General features: G+C 41.4%; 1 pseudogene; it reads right to left on the minus strand.

Annotated features, from left to right (window-relative positions):
- Positions 1-2,663: 2,663 nt before the first annotated feature.
- Positions 2,664-27,835, minus strand: LOC126078927 (tripartite motif-containing protein 43-like; annotated as a pseudogene).
- Positions 27,836-27,871: the final 36 nt, after the last annotated feature.

Consider the following 27,871-nt stretch of genomic DNA (forward strand, 5'->3'; position numbering starts at 1 on the left):
CCATGGGGGTGTGAGGTTGGGTGCACAATAGCCACCACCTCATCCTGCAACCGAGCACTACACCTGGATGCTGAGGGGTAACTAAGGTATGACAGGAAGAGCACATGACCTGGGTGCTGCTTGAGGAGGGGCACTAATGAGCAGCTCCTATTGGCCATTGCCGTTTCCAGCCCCAGCTGTGAAAGATCACTCAGCAATTTAAAACTGCCATGGGTGCTATTTTCTATAAATAGGCCCCTGCCTGGATGGGCAAAAGGGGTTGCAATTCCCGCCACTCCCTTCTGCCCACCACAGACTACAAGAAGCTACAGTGACAAGTTCACAGCCTGGGCTTCCATCCTTGAGCTTTCTAAAAAGATTTTATTTTTGTTTTTTAATCATCCATCCTTCTATAACCTACAAGTCTCATCTTAAATGGACACTGGACTAGATGATACGCTGCATTAAAGTGTATGTGGGTATAAAATTTTGATGGGTTCCTCTGGACTGTGGTGATGCAGTGTAGTCTTGTGCTAGCTGGAGTGGTTGATGACTCACCTAATCCTGGGTCCTAAATCATCCCCTGGATGAGGAGCCTAGTGGGATGAATATGACTCAGACTCAGGGGCAATGCTGGGTTCCAGGACTCCTGGAGCCCTCACCACCGGGAACCAGTGTGGCACCACCTACAGGGTATCTGCATCTCTTATGTTCCTGGAAAATTATGAGAACAATGTCCTTAGAAAATGGGGACCTGGAGAATGTTGCTATATCCACTAGCGTCCAGCAGGAGGATACAGCACGGCCTCATTCAGCAATGCCAGAGGAGACAGGAAGCAGGACTGAATAGGGAACAGTGGAGAAGCCCTTAGAAAAGAAACCAGATCCCTGCATGTGTGTGTGTTGGCGGCAGGAAGCAACCCCCACCCAAGTGTTTCCCAGCATGCCCTCTGCACACATACACACGGCAGCTCTCTGTAGCTGGCAGTTCATGTTCCTTTCCTGATTGCTGCAGAAGGCAAGAGCCAAGAGTGAGAGACCTGGAACCTTAGCTCACCGCCCACAGATTGTGTTCCCAGAAAAAAAAAACTAGAACTTTTATTTTGGCTCAAAGCAAATAAATAAATAAACAAGGACAAAAAACAAACCCCATTGCTGTGGAGTGGATTCCTACTCATAGCAACCCTATAGGGCAGAGAAGAACTGCCGCACAGAGCTCCCAAGGAAAGGCTGGTAGATTCCAACTGCCCACCTTTTGGTTAGCAGCTTTAGGTCTTAACCACTTCTCCACCAGGGCTCCAGCCCCAAAGCAGCCACATCAAATCCCCAGAGGACTGACAGGGGTCTATGGCCCAGTATCAATAGTGTCACCTGCTACAGTGCAGTATTCAGGGCTCCTGCCAGTGTCTCCTGGAAACCCTGGTGGCTAGTGGTTAAGCGTTATGGCTGCTAACCAAGAGGTCGGCAGCTGGAATCTGCCAGGCGCTCCTTGGAAGCTCTAGCCGGCAGTTCTACTCTGCCCTACAGGGTCACTATGAGTCGGAATTGACTTGACAGCAGTGGGTTTGGTTTTTTGGTTTTGCCACTCTCGCCTAAGATAGAACACTTGAGGTTAAGGAAAGGCTGTAAGTTTTAGGTGTCCATTGATGGTGAGAGTTTTGAAGGCTATGTGTACTGTTTGCAGATAGTATATAAATCATCTCTCAGTTAAAAATGACATGGATTTGCCTCGATTCAGTTATTAGCAATAGTATTTAGGTCTTGTGCACGAAGTTACCTCTTTTTTTGAGGATATTTAATCAGGGTCATAATGGACTCAAGGGCACACAATAACAAAAGCAATGAACCTGAAAATACTTTAGGTAGTTTTTCTTAGGCATCAAAACCTTGACCAGAAAAAGGAATTCGACTTTGCCACTGAGAGCACTGACGCTGGACGTACACAAGCTTATTTCTGCATATCATGTTTTCTCAAAAAGAGAAGGAAAAGAACAGAAATAAAGTTCTTCTGTCTCAAAACAATTCTAGTCTCCTCTTTCAGGAATTTTTACTCCTGTAATCAATGTCAAAAATTTATTTATTGTTTGCAATTTATATGTTTTTATTTTTTTAAATATAGATAAATTGTACTTTTTAACTATTTTTGTTATCTTTTGAAAATGTAAATCATATTGATTATCGTTTATCTTTATGAAGTTATTTTACCAAAAATTAAACAAATTAGTAAAAGTTTAAGTTGAGCTATGGAAAAAGAGAGTATGGAAGGGTAAAGCTGGTCCTCAGATCAGGCAGTGAACACTCACCGCTGGACTCTGACTCAGAGATCCCGCCTTCCTTGTCCAGGGCAGAGGGCAGCCAAGTTCAAGGAGGTTAGGTTCAGCCCCTGGCCCCAGCATCCAGCTACCCTAGATGGCTCCTGCACCAACAAAACGAGCTCCCAGGCTAGGTAGGTACAGAAGACCTTCTCGCCAGCTTGAAGCAAGCTCCGCCTCTGGAGAAATCGCACGTTTTCATCCAGGCGGCAGGGCAGCAGTGGGAAGGCATTATCTGTGGTCCCAGCCTAGGGACAATGAAGGGGTTCTCCAGGACGGCGACGCTTGAGACTCAGGCTCTCAGGAACGTAGGGTTCGGTGCGGGCTCCTCACTCTCAAGGACTTGATCTCAGGAGGGTCCAAGGAAAGGCCTTAGCGTCCCTCGGCCAGGAAGGTTTCCCGGGGAGACTTTAGGGCGTGAAATGAGCGGTTCTCTAGGAATTTACAGCCCTGTCCGGAGCGACTGGCGGTGCCAAGGGGGCCTGGAGGCTCTTGAAGGAAATGGTGGTGCTGGAAGGTGGTGGTCCGGGTGTTCGCACAGGTACGTGACCTGCCGGCGGCGTCTGTGTCTGGACTCAGATGCGGGAAACCTGCGGGGACCGTGGGTCAGACGGAGACCCGGCGGAGTTTTGTGGCCGAGATCCAGGCGCTCCCTGCTCAGGCCCGTGGCTGCCCTGGAGCCTAAACCTTAACAGTCCCCCGTGCCCACCTCCAGAGCTCGCTCCTACGACCCTGAGGCCCAGGCGGACTGCCTCACCCAGCGCCTCCCGCGGGGAACGCGCGGAGGGAGACCAGGCGCGGTCAAAAGGTGCTGGGTGGTAAGTGCGGCGGCAAAGGGGCGGCGTCGTGGCTCCCCTTTCCCCGAGAGACTGGGCGCCTGCACCTGCTCTTCTAAAGCACGCTGGAGCAGCTGGGGCAGGAAAGGTGGGAATGAGAATCCCACGGGGTGAAAAAGGTGGCACCCTGGTTTCTGGTAGTCTTTCTGCAGGGCTGATCCTTCCTAGAGGGAAGAGACCAAAAATTGGAGGTGAAAACGGCCCCAAAACATACGTCGAATTAATTATTCGCATATTGGAGCCCTGCAGCCAATAGTCAGAAATGTCTGTGAAACTGAGGTGCTGGGGGTTGGCTTTAATTCTGTTCCATGGGAAGAGCGTGGGCACTGTGTAGTGGTCAGTTAGCAGGGTCTGTACACTCATCTGGTTGAGTTATTTTAATCAGCCAGAATTTCTAGGTTTTGCAGGAATTATCTCGCGGACACTCTGGAGGCTCCAGGAAGCAGAATGTACTGGAGAAAGGTTTTAAACAGTGACTGTGAGGGAAAGAGCATGGAAAAATGGGAGGGAGGGAGGGAGACTATATTGTGGATGTCCTAGAAATACCTACTTGTATTAATGCACTTTTTAAGAATAAGTAAGAATTTAAGAAAACGTTCCTTGCAGGAGTCTAGAATTAGTGCTATTATCCAGGGACTTTGCCAAAATAGGGACCCCAGAGAGTGAGGAGCCTGGGCTGTCAGACACTTATCCTTCTCCCCAGCTGCCAGGTATGGCTGTCCCCAGAAACGAAGGGACACTGTCTCCCTACTGCAATCTTTTCTTCAGCCCTCTGTGTTAGGAGGAAACACTCATTGGAAACAAGCTGGGATTCAGAGAGCAACTGTGTGAGGAGGAGAAGCTAAGCCTGAGTAGGGTAGAAGAGGGGTGGAGAGCTTTGAATGTGGAGAGGTGTGTTGCCAGACCTTCTCTGGGTTCACATAACTTTGGCGATACAATATTCTAGTCCCCATCCAACTGATTTGTAACAATTCAGGCACTTGTTAGATGCTTTGTGGCCTGCAGCATGTCTGATTCTTTGTATAGCCTCCACAAACACATTACCGGACCGACAGAATTTGTCCAAAAAGTGGTCATTCAATTCAGCAATGAGAGAAGCCAACTGTAGAGGATGAGTCAATACTGGCTGAGTATAAACAGAGCAGGTCAGGAGTAGGGTTTCAGTGGTTCCAGCTAAGACAATAAATGGAGACAATGGGTATCTTTATAGAAACAAGTTAGAGAGTCAGGATGATATGGAGTAGATTCAAGTTTCTGCATTTTACTATGGTTGAGGGGAGGGGGTCCTGATAGAAAGACTTCCCCCATCCTTAAATTGCTCGAAGAAAAACAAGACAGTAAAAGCCATCCTGCAGGGGTGGTGAGGGCATACAGGCAGTGTGAGCTAAGGACACAGCACAGTGTGCAGCAGGGGTCTTCAGTGATAAGGTCCTTCCCTTCCAGTCTTTGTGCCAGTTTCTGTTTCCCACAAAATTCAGAGCTTTATAGGGTGGAAAAGAAACCCTAGTGCCACAGTGCAACCACTGTTAGCAGTACTCGGCTGCCAACCAAAAGGTGTGGGTTGGAAAGATGTGGCGATCTGCTCCCATAAAGATTACAACCTTGGAAACCCTGTGGGGCAGTTCTACTCTGTCCTATAGTGGTCACTATGAGTGGGAATGGACTGAAGGCAATGGGTTTGGTTTTTTAGGGAGGAATGTGAGGAGGAGATTACATGGGCTGGTTCAAAAGTATAAAATTTAAAAATAAAATGAGAAGAAAAGAAATTACCAGACGAGGAAAAACGGGGAGTCTGAGACATGAAGAGGCCAGGAAGCAAGAAATTGGTACAGATTGTTTCTTTTAGGAAGAGAAACTCTGCAGTATCTCTCCACTGTGAAAAAGTTCAAGAGCCAATACATAATGATTAAGTATTTCCTAGAGGGGATAGATATTGAATTTACAAAGTTGTTAATCACAAATCTGCTTTACAATAATATATGTCCATATTGTCGAATTCATTAGACACCAGTGTTCATTCTGTACTTAAGGAGACAGGAGTTTAATACTTAATAATCAACCAATACACCATTTTATAAACTACTGTCTCATAGGCAGCAGGGCACAGGAGGCTGGAGATGCAAAAATAGAAAATATTATACCTGCCCTGGAGGGGCTTACAGTCTACTGAAGGCCTGAGACACCAACACATTACACTTCGGTGAGTGAGCACTGAGTTGGAGGCAGCTCGGCTGCTAACCAAAGGGTCAGCAGTTCGAATCCGCCAGGTGCTCCTTGGAAACTCTATGGGGCAGTTCTACTCTGTCCTATAGGGTCGCCATGAGTCGGGATCGACTCGACAGCACTGGGTTTGGTTTTGGTTTTTTTTATGAGAGGCCCTGGAATGAGAAAGGGGATTCCTACCTTCAGGAAATGAAGCTTTCTCATTGAGAGAAGTAGAAGTGTGTGTGTGTGTGTGTGAGTGTGTGTGTGAGGGCGGTTCGGGAGTGTCAGGTAGTCACTCTTTTATGAGATGAGAAAGAGTCAAAATTGCAGTCAGAGTGGGGTTTTTGTACCTTATTAAAATGGATTTGGGCTGTTGAATTTCTTGTATTTTCCAAAACAAAAAGTGAGTTTTATTGTCTATTCTAATAATTATATGATTAACCCAGTATACTGGATCAAACAGCCAAGTATTCTTTTACCTTCAGCTGGCTTAGAAATCAAATGATAAGACACAGCATAAAGATTCCAAGGTATTCCAGGAGAGTGTGTTTTTATTTAAGGAAAATCAAATCAAATTCATGCACTTAACATTATCATACTTTTACGAATAATACAACCAGTAGTCTAATAAATGTAGATGAGGTTAAAGATAAGCAAGTCGGCACTAGGAAAGGTCTCAGGTATTAGCATTTTGAGACATGGACAAATTTCTAAACTGTCCCTGATCCTTGGGGTCCACAGCAAAGGAAAGGCCTGAAAGGGGAAGAAAAGGAGCAGGAAAGCAAACTACAAGTGAGGGTACCATTATCCACATTAACAAAGCTCACTACACCGGGTTCATAATCCAGGAACACCCCTACATGTCCTAGAGGTCTTTCTACATACTGAGGTAAGAGTAGGGAGGAGATAAAGAGACTGCACTGATTGTTCTCACTGACACAAAAAAGTAGAAAAATTCCCTCGGAGCTAACCAGCATGTCATTCCTCATCGTCCAAGAATCATTACAAAGTCCAATAACCCAGTTCCAAAAGTGCCCCACATCCACCTCCCAGTAATAATTGCCGGATGTGAAGGTCTGGGCTCCCCAGGCAAGAAAACTCTTAGATCTTGTTGAATTGTGGTCCACATCGAGATGATCACCACTAAAGAGCACACGTCTCAGGTCTTCAAACACGGGAACATGGCAAGTGACTATTTCATGATCCAAGGAAATATACACTGCAGAAAGAAAAAAACAGTCAGTTACCAAGTCCTGATGGACAGATGCTTTACATAGTGTCTAGATATTCTGGTTTTTCACTGTCAATATGGGTGAGATCAACAGGAGAGCCCTAGAAATTACTGGAGATCAATGACTACCGGTCCATCTTTATAACAAGCAAATCCTTAACCAGAAAAATGAAAGAAATTCACAAATTTTCTTGAAATACATGAACATGAGGGATATTACCAAGCTCTGTTACTTTCAGTGGCACCTTTAAATTGGGTGATTATGATTGTTTACTGTCTAAAGAGCTTATTACAATTTATCATATTGGACTTTTCCTCAGGTTTCAGTTAGTTTTTTCTATAAAAGGAAATTTGATTATAAAAGCTTCCTAAAAAAAAAAAAAAAAAACTATAGAAGGACAAATGGAGAAAGAGCACCGAAAGGTGCTATCCCACCAAAGGGCCGTCTCTTACCTTGGAAACAGTTGAGCCTGTTTATCAATCCAGGGTTGGGCCATGAGCTGATCTCTGGGTTTACTGGCTGGGGCATATGCAGTTGCACCAACTCGCTCCTCCAAAGAAGAAGTCTCCGTTATTATTTCTGGGCCCAAAGTTTACATCACAGTGATTATATCAGTGTTCTACTAAAGATGCTTCCTCAAAATCCTCAGAGGGGGAGGCAGGGCCAAGATGGCGGACTAGGTGGATGCTACCGCGGATCCCTCTTGCAACAAAGACTCGGATAAACAAGGGAATCGATCACATACATAACAATCTACGAACTCTGAACAACAAGCACAGACTTAGAGACGGAAAACAAACAAATACGGGCAGACTGCGACCGTTTTCAGAACTAGGAGCCAGCGTACCAGGCAGGTGACCTTCGGAGCCCAATCTGGGGCAGAGCCCAGGGGGGCAGATGGCACAGACGGGGGGCCCAGCCCTTCCCCCCCGAACCCATCCCGGGAGGAAGTCTAGCTGGTTGGCGCGAGCGGCGTAGCGGCGCAGCCAGAGGGAGAAGCACCCGGGAGGCAGTGACTGATCTGCCAGCGGGGAGAGCAGCGTCCCAGCCGGGGAGCCGTCCCGCCAGGAGTTCGGCGGGAAGCTGGGGGGCGCGAGTGGGGGGGAGGTCAGCTATATTTCCCTAAAGCAACCCTGGGGCGGGACCCACACGTTCGTGCGGGGGGACGCCCAGCCAGTCCGCGCGTGTGGTGCGGCGCACCTGAGGGAGAAGTCCCCGGGAGGAAGTGACTGATCTCAGAGCGGAGAAAGCAGCGTCCCAGCCGGGGAGCCATCCCGCTGGGATTTGGGCGTGCGCGCGGGCGGGGCATGAACACGGGGTCCAATTATATTCCCCTGAATCGACCCAGGGGGCGGGCCCACCTGGTCATGTGGGAGACGCCCACCCAGTTTGCGCGAGCTCTGCGGCTCACCGGAAGGAGAAGTCCCCGGGAGGAAGTGACTGGTCTCCAAGTGGGGAAAGTAGTGTCCCAGCCGGGGAGCCGTCCCGCTGGGATCTGGGCACGCCCGTGGGTGGGGCGTGAGCGCGGGGTCCAATTATATTCTCCTGAATAGACCCTGGGGGCGGGCCCACCCGTTCATGCGGGAGACGCCCACCCAGTGCTCGCAAGCGGTGCCGCGCACCAGAGGGTGAAGTCCCCGGGAGGAAGTGACGGGTCTCGGAGCGGGGAAAGCAGCGTCCCAGCCGGGGAGCCGTCCCTCCCAGATTTCGGCGGACGGGGGCGGAGCGTGAACGTGGTGATCAGCTCTATATTCTGTGGTGCTACACTCCTAGCTCTCTGATCCCTCCACCACCCTCCCCAGGCGGCTCCATTAACATCCGAATAGCCTGAGCCAGAGGGAGAATTCAGATAGGGATCTGACTGCATTTTTTTTAGCTGATTACCTGGAAAATCTAGTTTCACAGTGATGGCTCGGAGACAACAATCCATATCAAACCACTTAAAGAAGCAGACCATGACAGCTTCTCCAACCCCCCAAACAAAAGAATCAAAATCTTTCCCAAATGAAGATGCAATCCTGGAATTATCAGATACAGAATATAAAAAACGAATTTACAGAATGCTTAAAGATATCACAAATGAAATTAGGATAAATGCAGAAAAAGCCAAGGAACACACTGATAAAACTGTTGAAGAACTCAAAAAGATTATTCAAGAACATAGTGGAAAAATTAATAAGTTGCAAGAATCCATAGAGAGACAGCATGTAGAAATCCAAAAGATTAACAATAAAATTACAGAATTTGACAATGCAATAGAAAGTCAGAGAAGCAGACTCGAGCAACTAGAATGTAGACTGGGACTTCTGGAGGACCAGGAAATCAACACCAACATAGCTGAAAAAAAATCAGATAAAAGAATTAAAAAAAATGAAGAAACCCTAAGAATCATGTGGGACTCTATCAAGAAGGATAACTTGCGAGTGATTGGAGTCCCAGAACAGGGAGGGGGGACAGAAAACACAGAGAAAATAGTTGAAGAAATCCTGACACAAAACTTCCCTGACATCATGAAAGACGAAAGGATATCTATCCAAGATGCTCATCGAACCCCATTTAAGACTGCTCCAAAAAGAAAAACACCAAGACATATTATCATCAAACTTGCCAAAACCAGAGACAAACAGAAAATTTTAAAAGCAGCCAGGGAGAAAAGAAAGGTTTCCCTCAAGGGAGAATCAATAAGAATAAGTTCAGACTACTCAGCAGAAACCATGCAGGCAAGAAGGGAATGTATACAGAGCACTGAACGAGAAAAACTGCCAACCAAGGATCATATATCCAGCAAAACTCTCTCTGAAATATGAAGGAGAAATTAAGATATTTACAGATAAACACAAGTTTAGAGAATTTGCAAAAACTAAACCAAGACTGCAAGAAATGCTTCAGGAGATTGTTTGGCCTGATGACCAATAATATCAGGTACCAGCACGACTCAAGGTCACAAAACAGAACGCCCGGATATCAACGCAACTCAAATAGGGAAAGCACAAAAACAAACAAATTAAGACTAATTCTAAAAAATAAATAAATAAACAAAATAATACACATAACAGGAAATCATGGAAATCAACAGATAAACGATCACAATAATCAAAAAGAAGGACTAAATATAGGAGGCATTGAACTGCCAGATGGAGAGTGATACAAGGCGATATAGAAGGATACAAGTTAGGTTTTTACTTAGAAAAATAGGGGTAAATAATAAGGTAACCACAAAAAGGAACATCAATTCCATAACTCAAGAAAAAAGCCAAGAAAAATGTAACGACTCAACAAACACAAAGTTAAACATTATGAAAATGAGGATCTCACAAGCTACTAAGAAAAATGTCTCAGCACAAAAAAGCATGTGGAAAAATGAAATGGACAACAACACACATGAAAAGGCATCAAAATGACAGCACTAAAAACTTATTTATCTATAATTACGCTGAATGTAAATGGACTAAATGCACCAATAAAGAGACAGAGAGTCACAGACTGGATAAAAAAACACGATCCATCTATATGCTGCCTACGAGAGACACACCTTAGACTCAGAGACACAAACAAACTAAAACTCAAAGGATGGAAAAGAATATATCAAGCAAACAATAAGCAAAAAAGAAGAGGAGTAGCAATATTAATTTCTGACAAAATAGACTTTAGACTTAAATCTGCCACAAAGGACAAAGAAGGACTCTATATAATGATAAAAGGGACAATTGATCAGGAAGACATAACCATATTAAATATTTACGCACACAATGACAGGGCTGCAAGATACATAAATCAAATTTTAACAGAACTGAAAAGTGAGATAGACACCTCCACATTTACAGTAGGAGACTTCAACACACCACTTTCGGAGAAGGACAGGACACCCAGTAAGAAGCTCAATAGAGACACGGAAGACCTACTTACAACAATCAACCAACTTGACCTCATTGACTTATACAGAACTCTCCACCCAACTGCTGCAAAGTATACTTTTTTTTCTAGCACACATGGAACATTCTCTAGAATAGACCACATATTAGGTCATAAAACAAACCTTTGCAGAATCCAAAACATCGAAATATTACAAAGCATCTTCTCAGACCACAAGGCAATAAAACTAGAAATCAATAACAGAAAAACTAGGGAAAAGAAATCAAATACTTGGAAAATGAACAATACCCTCCTGAAAAAAGACTGGGTTATAGAAGACATCAAGGAGGGAATAAGGAAATTCTTAGAAAGCAACGAGAATGAAAATACTTCCTATCAAAACCTCTGGGACACAGCAAAAGCAGTGCTCGGAGGCCAATTTATATCGATAAATGCACACATACAAGAAGAAGAAAGAGACAAAATCAGAGAACTGTCCCTACAACTTGAACAAATAGAAAGTGAGCAACAAAAGAACCCATCAGGCACCAGAAGAAAACAAATACTAAAAATTAGAGCTGAACTAAATGAATTAGAGAACAGAAAAACAATGGAAAGAATTAACAAACCAAAAGCTGGTTCTTTGAAAAAATTAACAAAATTGATAAACCATTGGCTAGACTGGCTAAAGAAAAACAGGAAAGGAAACAAATAACCCGAATAAGAAACGAGAAGGGCCACATCACAACAGAACCAACGGAAATTAAAAGAATCATATCAGATTATTACGAAAAATTGTACTCTAACAAATTTGCAAACCTAGAAGAAATGGATGAATTCCTGGAGAAACACTACCTACCTAAGCTAACACATTCAGAAGTAGAACAACTAAATAGACCCATAACAAAAAAAGAGATTGAAACGGTAATCAAAAAACTCCCAACAAAAAAAAAGCCCTGGCCCGGACGGCTTCACTGCAGAGTTCTACCAAACTTTCAGAGAAGAGTTAACACCACTACTACTAAAGGTATTTCAAAGCATAGAAAATGACGGAATACTACCCAACTCATTCTATGAAGCTACCATCTCCCTGATACCAAAACCAGGTAAAGACATTACAAAAAAAGAAAATTTTAGACCTATATCCCTCATGAACATAGATGCAAAAATCCTCAACAAAATTCTAGCCAATAAAATCCAACAACACATCAAAAAAATAATTCACCCTGATCAAGTGGGATTTATACCAGGTATACAAGGCTGGTTTAATATCAGGAAAACCATTAATGTAATCCATGACATAAATAAAACAAAAGATAAAAACCACATGATCTTATCAACAGATGCAGAAAAGGCATTTGACAAAGTTCAACACCCATTTATGATAAAAACTCTTACCAAAATAGGAATTGAAGGAAAATTCCTCAACATAATAAAGGACATCTATGCAAAGCCAACAGCCAATTATCACTCTAAATGGAGAGAACCTGAAAGCATTTCCCTTGAGAACGGGAACCAGACAAGGATGCCCTTTATCACCGCTCTTATTCAACATCGTACTTGAAGTCCTAGCCAGGGCAATTAGGCTAGACAAAGAAATAAAGGGTATCCAGATTGGCAAGGAGGAAGTAAAGCTATCACTATTTGCAGATGACATTATCGTGTACATAGCTATCACTATTTGCAGATGACATGATCGTGTACCTAAGGAATCCTCCAGAAAACTACTGAAACTAATAGAAGAGTTTGGAAGAGTCTCAGGTTATAAAATAAACATACAAAAATCACTTGGATTCCTCTACATCAACAAAAAGAACACCGAAGAGGAAATAACCAAATCAATACCATTCACAGTAGCCCCCAAGAAGATAAAATACTTAGGAATAAATCTTACCAAGGATGTAAAAGACCTATACAAAGAAAAGTACAAAACTCTGCTACAAGAAATTCAAAAGGACATACTTAAGTGGAAAAACATACCCTGCTCATGGATAGGAAGACTTAACATAGTAAAAATGTCTATTCTACCAAAAGCCATCTATATATATAACGCACTTCCAATCCAAATTCCAATGTCATACTTTAAGGGGATAGAGAAACAAATCACTAATTTCATACGGAAGGGAAAGAACCCCCGGATAAGCAAAACATTACTGAAAAAGAAGAAGAAAGTGGGAGGCCTCACTCTACCTGATTTCAGAACCTATTATACAGCTACAGTAGTCAAAACAGCCTGGTACTGGTACAACAACAGGCACATAGACCAATGGAACAGAATTGAGAACCCAGATATAAATCCATCCACGTATGAGCAGCTGATATTTGACAAAGGACCAGTGTCAGTCAATTGGGGAAATGATAGTCTTTTTAACAAATGGTGCTGGCATAACTGGATATCCATTTGCAAAAGAATGAAACAGGACCCATACCTCACACCATGCACAAAAACTAACTCCAAGTGGATCAAAGACCTAAACATAAAGACTAAAACGATAAAGATCATGGAAGAAAAAATAGGATCAACCTAGGAGCCCTAATACAGGACATAAACAGAATACAAAACATTACCAAAAATGATGAAGAGAAACCCGATAACTGGGAGCTCCTAAAAATCAAACACCTATGCTCATCTAAAGACTTCACCAAAAGAGTAAAAAGACCACCTACAGACTGGGAAAGAATATTCAGCTATGACATCTCAGACCAGCGCCTGATCTCTAAAATCTACATGATTCTGTCAAAACTCAACCACAAAAAGACAAACAACCCAATCAAGAAGTGGGCAAAGGATATGAACACACACTTCACTAAAGAAGATATTCAGGCAGCCAACAGATACGTGAGAAAATGCTCTCGATCATTAGCCATTAGAGAAATGCAAGTTAAAACTACGATGAGATTCCATCTCACACCAACTAGGCTGGCATTAATCCAAAAAACACAAAATAATAAATGTTGGAGAGGCTGCAGAGAGATTGGAACTCTCATACACTGCTGGTGGGATTGTAAAATGGTACAACCACTTTGGAAATCCATCTGGCGTTATCTTAAACAGTTAGAAATAGAACTACCATACAACCCAGAAATCCCACTCCTCGGAATATACCCTAGAGATACAAGAGCCTTCACACAAACAGATATATGCACACCCATGTTTATTGCAGCTCTGTTTACAATAGCAAAAAGCTGGAAGCAACCAAGATGTCCGTCAACGGATGAATGGGTAAATAAATTGTGGTATATTCACACAATGGAATACTACGCATCGATACAGAACAGTGACGAATCTCTGAAACATTTCATAACATGGAGGAATCTGGAAGGCATTATGCTGAGCGAAATGAGTCAGTTGCAAAAGGACAAATATTGTATAAGACCACTATTATAAGATCTTGAGAAATAGAAAAAACGGAGAAGAACACATACTTTTGTGGTTACAAAGGGGGGAGGGAGGGAGGGAGGGAGAGGGCTTTTTATTGATTAATCAGTAGATAAGAACTGCTTTGGGTGAAGGGAAAGACAACACTCAATACAAGGAAGGTCAGCCTAATTGGACTGGACTAAAAGCAAAGAGGTATCCGGGATAAAATGAAAGCTTCAAAGGTCAGCGGAGCAGGGGCTGGGGTCTGGGGAACTTGGTTTGAGGAGACTTCCAAGTCAATGGGCAAAATAATTCTATTATGAAAACACTCTGCATCCCACTTTGAATTGTGGCGCCTGGGGTCCTAAATGCCAACAAGTGGCCATCTAAGATACATCAATTGGTCTCAACCCACCTGGAGCAAAGGCAAAGGAAGAACACCAAGGTCACAGGACAACTAAGAACCCAAGAGACAGAAAGGGCCACATGAACCAGAGACCTACATTATCCTGAGACCAGAAGAACTAGTTGGTGCCCGGCCACAATCGATGTCTGCCCTGTCAGGGAGCACAACAGACAACTCCTGAGGGAGCAGGAGACCAATGGGATACAGACCCCAAATTCTCATGAAAAGAACATACCTAATGGTATGATTGCGACTAGAGGAATCCCAGAGACAATGCTCCCCAGAACTTCTGATGGCACAGGACAGGAACCATCCCCGAAGACAAATCATCAGGCATGAAAAGGACTGGTCAGAGGTGGGGAGAGAGATACTGATGAAGAGTGAGCTAATTAAATCAGGTGGACACTGGAGAGTGTGTTGGCAACTCTTGACTGGAGGGGGGATGGGAAGATAGAGAGAGAGGGAAGATGGCAAAATTGGCATGAAACGAGAGACTGTAAGGGCTGACTCAATAGAGGGGGAGCAAGTGGGAGAAGGGAGTAAGATGTATGTAAACCTACATGTGACAGACTGATTGGAACGGTAAATGTTCACTTGAAGCTTGATAAAAATTAATTAAAAAAAAAAATCCTCAGAGGTAGGTTCCACAAATGTTGTTGTTGTTAGGCGCTGTCAAGTCTCTTCCGACTCAAAGCAACCCCTATATACCACAGAACGAAACACTGTCCGGTCCTTCACATCCTTACAATCATTGTTATACTCGAGCCCATTGTTGGAGCCACTGTGTCAATCCATCTCATTGAGGGTCTTCCTCTTTTCCACTGACCCTGTACTTTGCCAAGGATGATGTCCTTCTCCAGGGACTGATCCCTCCTGATAACATGTCCAAATTATTTAAGACAAAGTCTCACCACCCCTGCTTCTAAGGAGCATTCTGGTTGCAAGACAGATTTGTTCATTCTTTTGGCAGTTCATGGTATAGTCAATATTCTTCACCAACACAAAAATTCGAAGGTGTCAGTTCTTCTTCGGTCTTCCTTATTCACTGTCCAGCTTTCACATGCATATTTTGCAATTGAAAATACCATGGCTTGGGTAAGGTGCACCTTAGTTTTCAAGGTGACATTTTTGCTTTTCAACACTTTAAAGATCCTTTGCAGCAGATTTGCCCAATGCAATGAATCTTTTGATTTCTTGACCACTGCTTCCATGGGTGTTGATTGTGGACCTAAGTAAAATGAAATCACTGACAACCTCAATCTTTTCTCTATTTATCATAATGTTGCTTACTGGTCCAGTTGTGAGAATTTTTGTTTTATGTTGAGGTGTAATCCATACTGAAGGCTGTAGTCTTTAATCTTCATCAGTGAGTGCTTCAAGTCCTTTTCAGTTTCAACAAGCAAGGTTGTGTCATCTGCATAACGCAAGTTGTTAATGAGTCTTCCTCCAATCCTGATGCCCTGTTCTTCTTTATACAGTCCAGCTCCTCGTATTATTTGCACAGCGTACAGATTGAATACGTATGGTGAAAGGATACAACCCTGACACACACCTTTCCTGACTTTAAACCAGGCAGTATCCCCTTGTTCTGTCTGAACAACCGCCTCTTGATCTATGTACAGGTTCCTCATGAACACAGTTAAGTATTCTGGAATTCCCATTCTTTACAATGTTATCCACAGTTTGTTATGATTCACACAGTCGAATGCCTTTGCATAGTCAATAAAATACAGGTAAACATCCTTCTGGTATTCTCTGCTTTCAGCCAGGATCCATCTGACATCAGCAATGATATCCCTGGTTCCACATCCTTTTCTGAAACCGGCCTGAATTTCTGGCAGTTCCTTGTCGATATACTGCTACAGCCACTTTTGAATGATCTTCAGCAAAATTTTGCTTGCATCTGATATTAATGATATTGTTCCATAATTTCAGCATTCGGTTGGATCACCTTTTTTGGGAATAGGCATAAATATGGATCTCTTCCAGTCAGTTGGCCAGGTAGCTGACTTCCAAATTTCTTGCCATAGACGAGTGAGCACTTCCAGAACTGCATTTGTTTGTTGACACAACTCAAATGATATTCCATCGATTCCTCGAAGTCTTGTTTTTTGCCAATGCCTTCACTGCAGCTTGGACTTCTTACTTCAGTACCATCGATTCCTGATCATATGCCACCTCTTGAAACAGTTGAACGTCGACCAATTCTTTTTGGTATAATGACTCTGTGTATTCCTCCCATCTTCTTTTGATGCTTCCTGCATCATTTAATATTTTCCCCATAGAATCCTTCATTATTGCAATGTGAGGCTTGAATTTTTTCTTCAGCTCTTTCAGCTTGAGAAATGCCGAGGCTGTTCTTCCCTTTTGGTTTTCTATCTCCAGCTCTTTGCACATGTCATTATAGTACTTTACTTTGTCTTCTCCAGCTGCTCTTTGAAATCTTCTGTTCACAAATGGTGGAATGTAGCAAATGTCAATTTATTTTATGAAAATAAAATCTAATCTCACTTCCTAACATTTCAAACCTGGTATCCAGTTACATCTCAGTCATGACTGTCTAGTTTCTTCTTCCCAACCTGTTGCCATTGAGTTGATTCCAACTCACAGCGACCCTATAAGACAGAGTAGGACTGCCCCATACCGTTTCCAAGGAGCACCTGGTGGATTCTAACTGCCAGCTGTTTGGTTAGCAACTGTAGCTCTTAACCACCACACAACCAGGGTTTCCTCCCAACCACAGGGGTGTGAAAAATGACCTGATGACGAGGAGGACATGCTGCACAAGAGCACTATGGTTTTTAATCCACACTAGTCACCACTGACATGTGTTTATACTTGTGAAAATCATAAGCAGCAATGGAATTGCCATCATACAACTTCTGTATAAAAAAAAACAAAAACCAAACCCAGTGCTGTCGAGTCGATTCTGACTCATAGCAACCCTATACGACAGAGTAGAACTGCCCCATAGAACTTCTGTATACACACCTGAAATTAACACCACCACCCGATCCCTTTTTAGGCTAGACAACCAAGCCTTCTCTACCTTTTGAGAAAGAGAAAGATAAGTATACTCTGAGATTATAATAAATAAATTATGCTCAAATTTCAGTATAATCACTGTCAATTCTCACAACTTAAATATAGGTGCAAGCTTAACTTTCATCAGGTTTCCAAAATGCTGTAAAAGAAAAAAAGAAAATTTTAGTATTTGTAACAAGATTCATAGTGCTCTCACATAATTTCTTACTCCAAAGCATGGGTTATTCCAAATGTAATAGCAGTGGGTATCAAAGACACGGAAACAGAATGACAAAACATATTGTATAGATTCCCAAATTTGTTAACATTGTCAAATCAAGACACAAATGTAAATATATTAAAATAAGGCTCTCTGCTGCAGTTCAGTCATTGAATGAATATTAGGAGAATTTTTAGCAGAACACTTTCTCTGGGGTGGTAATGCCTACTTTTTTTACAAAGCTTCACTGCTCCTGGATGAGACATGATTGACCCTTGATCTGTAGTATTACCTGGACAGACACTATCCTTATCATATTATCAGAGAGCACTATTCCAAGCCAAAGATGGAAGACAGAGAATGTGGACATCATTTCCAAGCAGCACCTTGACTCCCCTTCCTTTGTCCTTACCTGGAGCAGCTCTGTGTCTGGTTTGTGGCACATTTCGTTCAGCTCCTCATACATTCCCCGTAGGAGTTCCCCCTTCAGGGCCATAGTGTTTTCACTTTCCTGGAGTTGTTGAAAAATCTCTTTGCTTTCCTTTTCTAGCCTCTCTAAATATTTTTTCTCTTCATAGAGAAATAGATGTACCTTTCGATATTCAGCATGGATCATCTTCCTGCGTAGATGCACATAACTCTGAATTGGTAGTGAATAAATGGAATATTTATTAGGTTGCCTTTGTCCATGTCTTCTAAGCTACTGTTTTGTCTTCTGTCAGTTTGCTATATTCATTAAATCAAAAATTGGGGGCTTCTTTTTTTTTTCTTTTCTTCCACTGAATTATTTTTTAATTCCAACAATAGTAATATCTTGTCTCCAACTACTTTCCCTCAAATATCCACATTTTCTTTCAAAAAAGGGATTTTTGATTTTATACTTAATTGTCTTATACAATATACTGTTGTTATTGTGTGCCTCTGAGTCTATACCGACTCATCACGACTGTACAAGACAGAATAGAACCGCCTATAGTGCTTTTAAGGCTGTAATCTTTACGGAAGCAAATTGCCACATCTTTTTCCAGCAGAGCACTGGTGAATTTGAACCTCCATCCTTTTGGTTAGCAGGTGAGTGTTTGACCATTGTGCCACCAGGGCGCCTATACATGTAATATACTAAGACGTACTTGCTACTAAAAGTTTTTAGTTTCTTTTACCCTCAGATACCTTACCTACAGAGTAAGTCTTCACTTTCATGAAATAATAGCCAATATTACATCACAGGATAAGATGTGACCTTTCTTAAAATTTTACCACCAGGTCCACAAATTGCATGCTAACCAGAACCTTGTCTCTAAGGGTGCAGTTTGCTCTTTTTATCCAAGGTCACACATGCCACTTAGTCAACTTCCATGTGGTTCTGGGAGACATTTTTCAAAAGACAACCCCCTTTCAGTATTAATTCCTTCCTTTTCATATTTAGTTTCTCTTTTCTTGCTTTCCTCTCAACTTTTAAGTATACTTTATTTAATTCCATTGTACTGAAAACAAAGTAAAACATCTAACGTCCCAATATCTTCATTTGACTTTTGTGCTGTCACTTTTGCCCCCCAAAAGCATATTTCTTAATTATAAGTGTGCATTTCCTATACTCATTTGTGAAACTCTTGATCTTTCATCATTTCAGTGAAATCTCTCTTTCATTCCCAACACTTTACTGAAACCATACTTTTCTTCTCACCTATGTCCTCCTTTGTTGAATCCAAATATTTATTTCCATAATATTTACTTACATAATTATTTACTTCCATAAAGCCTTAGTAACGGCTTTCCTTACATTTTACCAGTCCTTCCTTTTATAAAACCTGTGTAGCCTAGGCTTCAAACAAATCTAAATCCTTTGGTGGTTTTCCTCTATCAATTCACTTTTACCACTTTCCCTTTCCTAGCCTAACACATCAGTGCAGGGACTCCTCAAGTTTTTTTTTTTTTTACCTGAAAACTTTTTTCTTTTTTTCTCTAAAAATTCTCATTGTGTGGTATCATCTACTCCAGTATCTAGAATATGCTGATGATCGTGAAATATCCCTATCCAGACCCAGTCTTTCTCATCCAGTTGCTTACTACATATTTCCACTTGTATATCTCACAAAACCTTAAAAGCTAACATGTCTCAACCTAAATTTATTATCCCACCAACCCCAAACTGGCTTTACCTCCTCCATTACTAACCTCAGGTTGCCTCGTTTCAAAGCCAAACCTGTGTCTCATTCTTGATTTTACCCTTTTAACATCGTACCTCAAACACATCACTATTTTTTGGTATTCTCCATCAAAAATATCTCTTGAGTCTTCTGGCCAACATGGGGCCATAGACATAAGCACCACGCCAGTCCCTCCACAGCAAAGACCCAAAAAACTAAGTAAAACAGACAAACATCATTCCTGGAACCTGACATGTCAAATGAAGAGATAAACAACTCAGCCAAACACCAAATGGAATAAGAAACTGATGGAGGACTGAGAATGAGGAGAGATACATGCCGAGGTTCCTTATCGGCTAACACAACCCAGATCGGCTATCTTGGACTCCTGTCGGAGATTGGCTGACAGGGAGCACGGAAAGCAGCTCCATGGAGCTCCCAGCAGGAGAGAGAGCACCAGGTAACCAGCAATACATGCTTTCCCACCCCCCATTCTCTTCCTGGTGTTCTACTTCCGAGCTTCCTGGCTGGCTGCAGTGGCTTGGCAGGCCGGGAAGTGCAGCATCTGTGCCACTTGGATTTGTCCCACCCACATCGCAGATTGGTGGACAGGGAGTGTGGAAAAACAGCTTCACAAAGTTCCCAGCAGGAGACAGAGCATCCCTCCCCCTTTGGCCTCCTCTTCTTCCCCCAGCCGCAGTCTCTTAAAAAAAAAAAAAAAAATTTTTTTTTTTTTTTTTTTTTGCAGTCTCTGCTTCCCCCTCCCCCTCCCCCTCCCCGGGGCTACTTGAATTTGCCCCATCCATTGTGGGCACTTGGGAGCCCCTTCTAGCGGGGCTGCACTGCAAGGCCTAGGAGCCACTCACCCAATCTGCACAGCCCTGTAGGCAGGATCCCTGGGGGGTTTTCTTTTCTTTTTTTCTTTTTCTTTTTCCCTTCTCTCTTTTTCCCTTTCTGTCTTTCTTTATTTCTCAGTTCTGGTCTGTCTATACCTATCTTCTTTTCCAGTCTTGGGAATAGCTGGTGCTGTGTGACATCTATACTCCCTCTAGCCAGGCTGTAGTGCACAACCTGGGAGACTTCTCCAGGCTTCACAGCCTCTCTCCATTAAGAATGATGTTGGCTGTTGGTTTTGCATAGATACCATTTAGTATGTTGAGAAATTTCCCTTCTGTATCTGTTTTATTGAGAGTTTTTATCAGGAATGGGTGTTGGACTTTGTTAAATGCCTTTTCTGTGTTGAGATGACCATGTGATTCTTTCCTTTTATTTATGTGGTGGATTACATTGATTGATTTTCTAATGTTGAACCATTCTTGCATATCTGGTATGAATCCTACTTAATCATGGCGTATTTTTTTTTTTCTTTTTGATCTAATGCTGAATTCTATTGGCTAGAATTTTGTTGAGAGTTTTTGCATCTATATTCACGAGAGATATTGGTCAGTAATTTTCTTTTTTTGTGGTATCTTTGCCTGGTTTTGGTATCAGGGTTATGCTGGCTTCATAGAATTCAGCAGTATTGCTTCATTTTCTATGTTTTGAAATAATTTGAGTATTACTGGCATAATCTCTTCTCTGAATGTTTAGTAGAATTATCCAGTGAAGCCATCTGGGCCAGGGCTCTTTTTCGTTGGGAGTTTTTTTTTTTTTTTTTAATGACTTTTTGAATCTCTTCTCTTGTTATGGTTCTGTTCAGATTTTCAACATCACTTTGTGTTAGTTTGGGTAGGTAGTATGTTCTAGAAATTTGTCCATTTCTTCTAGGTTTTCAAATTTGTTGGAGTATAGTTTTTCATAATACTCTGTTATGATCCTTTTTATTTCAGTTGGATTTCTTGTAATGTCTCCCATTTCATTTCTTATTTGGGTTATTTTTATCACGTAGTGTTTTTCTCTCCCATTTCATTTCTTATTTGGATTATTTGTATCATCTAGTGTTTTTCTTTTGTCAATTTGGCCAGTAGTTTGTCAATTTTGTTGATCCTTTCAAAGAGCCAACTTTCAGTTTTGTTGATTCTTTGTTTTGCTTTTCTGCTCTCTATTTCATTTGTTTCTGCTCCAATCTTTATTATTTCCTTTCTTCTGGTGGCTGTGCATTTCTTTTGCTGTTCTCTTTCTATTTGTTCAAGTTGCATTGCTAATCTTTTGATTTTGTCCCTTTCTTCTTTTTTGATGTGTGCATCTATTGCTATAAATTGACCTCTGAAACTACCTTTGATGTGTCCCAAGGTTTTGGTATGATGTGTTTTCGTTCTCGTTTGATTCCAGGAACTTTTTTATTCCATCTCTGATTTCTTGTATTACCCGGTGGTTTTTAAGCAGGGTGTTATTCAGTTACCATGTAATTGATTTTTTTTTTTTCCTTGCTCTTCCTGTTGTTAATTTCTACTTTGATTGTGTTGTGGTCAGAGAAGATACTTTGTATTATCTCAGTGTTTTGGATTTTGTTGAGGGTTGCTCTGTGGCCTAAGATGTAGTCTACTCTGGAAAACGTTCCATGTGGGAATGATAATAACTTTAAAGTGATAGTAGAAAATGATGTTTATTGTTTACTAACTATAGGCATTTCTCTGACCCATTTAATCTGGGCTACCTATTCTAATCCACTCAGCAATATTATGAATTCATTTTCTTTTCTTACCAACACTTTATAATGAGAAACCTCGACATATTGTGAATGAATTACTTGTCTAAAATCAAGCATAAAATAAATTACTGATCCAGGATTCAAATATAGGTCTTACTGAAAGAAAAAAAAAATCTAATTTTAGTGTCCACTATTAGCATTAAATGAATCCACATTTACTGATATTTACACTGTATAGACAGTAATCTATTGTGCAGATACAATGGTGAATAAGACAATATTCAAGTACTCAGTGGCTCACAGTTTTGTGGGTGATAAAAAATAAGTAAAAAAGAATTGTTAGGTGAACTCATAGAGCCCTCCCATATCTAACAGTTGTTTACATTCAACGTTGTTAGTTTTCTGTAGTCCTCTACGGTTTCCAAACACTTTATAAACCAAGTCTGAAAACTAAAATTCATGTCTGAAAACTGAAGAGACATTATTTTAAACATTCTTGAAGTTTTCGAGGATTTCATTTTACTTGGATCCACAAACAATGCCCATGGAAGCAGCAGTCAAGATATCAAACGATGTATTGCATTGGGCAAATCTGTTGAAAATGACCTCTTTGAAGTGTTAAAGAGCAAAGAAGATGTCATCTTGAGGACTAAGGAATGCTTGACTGAAGCTTTGGTATTTTCAGTGATCTTGTATGCACCCCAAAACTGGACAATGAATAAGAAAGACCAAAGATTTGATGCTTTTGAACGTGGTGTTGGCAAAGAACATTGAATATAGCATGGACTGCCAGAAAAACAAACAAATCTGTCTTGGAAGAAGTACAGCCAGAATGTTCCTTAGAAGGGAAGATGGCAAGACTTCTTCTTATGTACTTTGTCCCTGAAGATGGACATCATGCTTGGTAAAGTAGAGGGTAACTGAAAAAGAGGAAGATCCTCAATGAGGTGGATTGATAAGGTGACTGTAGCCATGAGCTCACACATAGTAAGGATTGTGAGGATGGTGTTTCATTCTGCTGTTCAGAGGATCATTAGGAGTCGCCTCCAACTTGCAGGCACCTCACAACAACAACAACACCATTTTATAATGAACATTTCTTAATTAATTCAACATATCACATAGGCCAGCAATTTATATAGACCTGTTATACAAACAAATATGTATATGATGATATAATCATTAAGTGCTCAGCAGCTAACTGAAAGGTTGGCCATTTGAACCAAGCCATTGGCACCTTGAGAGAAAAACCTGATGATCCCCTCCCATAAAGATTAAAAAACAGGAAAATCCTACAGGGAAGTTCTACTCTGTCCTGTAGGATTACTATGACTCAGCACTCCACAGCACTAAACAAGAACCATTTCATCAGCTGAAATATTAGAAGCTCCCTGGAGGTGATTATCTAGTGAAACTCACAATATGCATAAAACATCAAGTAATACCTAAAACAATAGAGCAAAAGTGATTTATCATATTAATTCATAAAAATATAAGAAGATTGACTGCATTTCCCTGGGTGGTACAAATGGTTAATGTGCTCGACTGTTAAAGTGCTAATCTGCTAACCTGCTAACCGAAAGGTTGGAAGTTCAAGTCCACCCAGAGGTGCTTCGGAAGAAAGGCCTGGTGATCTACTTCCCCCCCCAAAAAAGCTAGTCCCTGTGCTTTAATATGTTTATGATTTTGAAATCTAAAATCACACATAGCTTTTTTCCAGTGACTTCTGTGTTGAACCCTACAATGTATATACCTCCATGAGCACAGAAAGAACAAAGCTAACTTCTGATGGAGTGGGATAGAAAACCCTATTCAGTGAAACACACACAAACACATGCACAGAAGCACACACACACAAAAGATTTAGTATCTCAATAAAACTTCATTTGGGGAGAAACACTTTGATCTCTTTCCTAGCCCCCTGGTGCTCTAGTTTGCATTGAAGGCCTAACTTACCTTGTCAATGTGTCTTCCAAATCCTATAAAGAGAGAGAGAAAAAAAAGAAAAGCTTGGAATTCCTCAGAAATTTGTTATTCTGCCCAATTAGTCTTTGGATTTGGGAAAGTTCAGAAAAATACCAAACACTCTCTTCCTCCACTCTAGATTTTGTAACTTTCTTTTACTCTTCAAAGGAAAATCACAGTACAACCCATTGATAGAAACTAAATTCTGGATGACTAAGGCCCTGAGGGTGAATGAAGATGGAGAAGGACATAAGTAGAGACAACATTGCTGCAACCATCAGTTGTCTGCAAGGCGGCCTCTTCACAGGCCTGTTTCCGAAGGGTAATGTGCCTCAAGACAAGCACAATTCAAGCCTAGGACTTCCAAACAGAAGGATGTGAACGTTAGCTTTTCCTCTTCCTCACATTGCTCACCTAGAGACTAGAATGTCTATGAGTATATTGTTCCTCTCTGCAAGCATTAACCAAACCAAACCAAACCCAGTGCCATTGAGTCGATTCCGACTCATAGTGACCCTATAGGACAGAGTAGATGCCCCATAGAGTTTCCAAGGAGCGCCTGGCGGATTCGAACTGCTGACCCTTTGGTTAGCAGCCGTAGCACTTAACCACTATGCCACCAGGGTTTCCTTCTGCTGCATAGAGAAGTGAATTAAATAACAAGAATTTAGAAGGAAAGCTACTCTTACAATTCCACAAAATTTTGTCATTCCTGGTTAGGATAGGAGTTGAGGTTTATATCATATTCACTTGGACAATAACACTCTCCACAGGAGCAGAAGATGCAGAAATAGGATTTTGGTTTGAAATACGTAATGGAAGACAAAGATGTGAACTTGAACTAATATCCTCATTTCTCACCTGGAGCAGCTCCACGTCTGGTTTATGGCACAAATTCAGCAGCTCCTCATATATTTCTCTTAGGTGTTTTTGTTTTTGAACCATTGTGGCTCAACTTTTCTCAAGTTGCTGTAAAATCTTTTTGTGTTCAGTTTTCAGTCCCTCTAAATGTTTTTCTTCCCTGTGGAGGACTGGTTGCAGCTTCTGGTATTCATCTCTGATAATCTCTCTCCTTAGATACATATAATCCTGCAGGGACATGGATTTCTTAGATCACATACCCAGGCTGATTTTATCCTTCACCACTTAAACCTCATTCATTTCTCTTTGATTCATGATCATGTAATCCACCATCCACCTACATACATGCTAAGTTCGTGTCTTTCCACATGCCAGAAACCACACTTATCGCTCTTTCCTTCCTTTACTTACTTTTCATTCTTTATTAACTACAGAAACCTATCCTTTCCTCAAAACACTTTAATCTACTTCTTAAGTTCCCAGAATGCTTGTAGAAATGTCTTTCAGAGTTAATTTTAAGAATATGTTCCTAAGTGCCACTGAGTCAGTTCGGACTCATAGCGACTCTGTGTACAACAGAATGAAACACTGCCTGGTCCTGAGCCCATTGTTGCTGTCACTGTGTCAGCCCATTTCATTGAAGGTTTTCCTCTTTTTCCTGACCCTCTATAAATAAATGTTCCCTAAAATATGAAAGATTACATGTAAAAAGATAAATTTATGATTAATTATTAAATCATATTTCACATTCTGAACTCTTTGTTACTGATTTAGCCTCTCATCTCAAATCTGCTCAATCCTAGCCTGATCATTCACTCTTAGCAGGAACGTTGCCTACTATTCTGAGGATTAGAAATCTTCAGACAAAATCTCCCTAAAATTCCTAATCTCAAAACCTAAATCTGATTTCTTCCATCACTATTCCTTGTTGCTCTGGATGGGATTACTTCCTGGTAATAAAGACTTAAGACTTCAGGTTCTCATTGTGTCCTAACATTATAGGAACATTGACCCTTACTCCATTGCATGACCCCTGCCAATACCTATGTATTCATTCTCTCCTCACCGAGTCCTTTTCTCTATCCTTTTTCCCCAGTTTTTCAACATGTTGAAATTTCTCCTAATTGATCCTATATCATTCTCTACCTACTACATTATCACTTTTCACCATCACAAGCACACTTCCTATATTGCTATTCAAACCTTTTTCTCCCCATGAGCATCATTGTACTATCACTATGAAATGCCTATAGTTCCCAATTATATACTCTTTAATTTCTAGAACTCACCTCATACAGAAATCTCTGCCTGAAATGCCCATGGATTTTTTACACTTGTCCTTTAAAACTCAAATTGATTGTGAGCCTCTCTCGAAAACTTTTTTTCAACTCTTGACCAACGGTTATTGAACTTCTCCAAATCCCTGCATGTGCCTTCATTTCAGCATTTGTTGCACTTTGTTCTGATGGCTTTTTCCCCCCTAATTCCTGATATACTAAGTTCTAGAAATCCAAAGTGTCATACTCTCCTACATAAAAACAGCAGATCCTTTTTCCTACTGATGAGCCCACTCACAGAATCTCCTGGCAATGATGATTAAAGCTCAAGTTCTTAATAGATAAGGTTCTAGCATGTCTGTACCAAGCTGGTTATGAGGAAAACATGGTCTCAGGCTTACCATCCACAGGTTGATTATTCTGCACTCCTCGTTTAGATTTCTCTGATTTTCTTGGATCTTTTCTCATAAAGACTTCATCTGTTTTAAGAGCTTCTCCTGTAAAAACAAAAATACTGAATTAAGAACCAACAGAACAAATATTATAGATTTCAGACCCTTACTGACGACTAAAGATCAGGGATGTTAGATGAACGTACTTTCGGGAAAGTGGAAGGGTCATGTTTCCCTGGCTACCCGATAGTCATCACTTCTGGGAGTTTCAGGCTATAGAGCCACATAAAGTAATGAAACAATTTTCCTGAGAAAACTGACAAATAAAGGCTTTATGTAATGTAACTAAACTTCCTATAAATAGCTTGCTAATTCTCTATACTATTATCCTATATGTTTGTCCAGTATTACTAAATATGCTTCCAGTTTAAAAAAAAAAAAAAAAAAAAGCACTTGTTAAACATGTAATTTTTGTAGCCAGGAGCTATTTCTAAAAATGTGTTATGGTGTCCTGTGCTTCACTTTGCATAATCAAATTAATAATAATCATTAAGCAAATTGCCCTGCCACTCGAATACAGCCTCTGTGAAAGCAGATTTCCTTACCTATTTTATTCACAGCTTTATCCTTCCCACCTAGAACAGTAGCCAGCACATATAAGACTCCCAGTGATGAGTGAATTAATCGTAATCACGGTACTCATCTTCCTTATACTCTCTTAGCTCTATTATTCTCCAGCTTTCAAAGGCTTTCAGAAGCATCACTTACCCGGTACTTCTCAACAGTGTATTCAATGGAACAGTGTCTGTGAGCCTCGTGCTCCTGAGAGGAAGAACAGAGCAAACAGAGTAGGTTCTTGCTCTCTTCACAGAACATCTTCTTTGTCTCCTTGTGTGTCCCACACATCTGATCCTCAGAGCTCAGGAACTGGCAGAGACTGACTTGTCTAGCAAGGGACACCAGATTCTTCACAAGAATATTGGATTTGATGTCTGTCTTCTTTGATGTTTCCCCACATAGAGGACAACGGGCGGTTTTGGTGTCTTCCCCGGAAATATATAGACAGGGCCTACAGAAGCTGTGCCCACAGCCTATGGTGAGAGGGTCTGTAAGGTAGCTCAAGCAGATGCAGCAGGTGAGCTCCTTTTGGAAAGCTTGGGAGATGTTGGAGTCCATTTTCCTGAGGGAAGAAAATCAGAGGAGTTTATTATC

Source organism: Elephas maximus, chromosome 7, assembly GCF_024166365.1.
Source record: "Elephas maximus indicus isolate mEleMax1 chromosome 7, mEleMax1 primary haplotype, whole genome shotgun sequence".
In the NCBI taxonomy this organism is placed as follows: Eukaryota; Metazoa; Chordata; class Mammalia; order Proboscidea; family Elephantidae; genus Elephas; species Elephas maximus.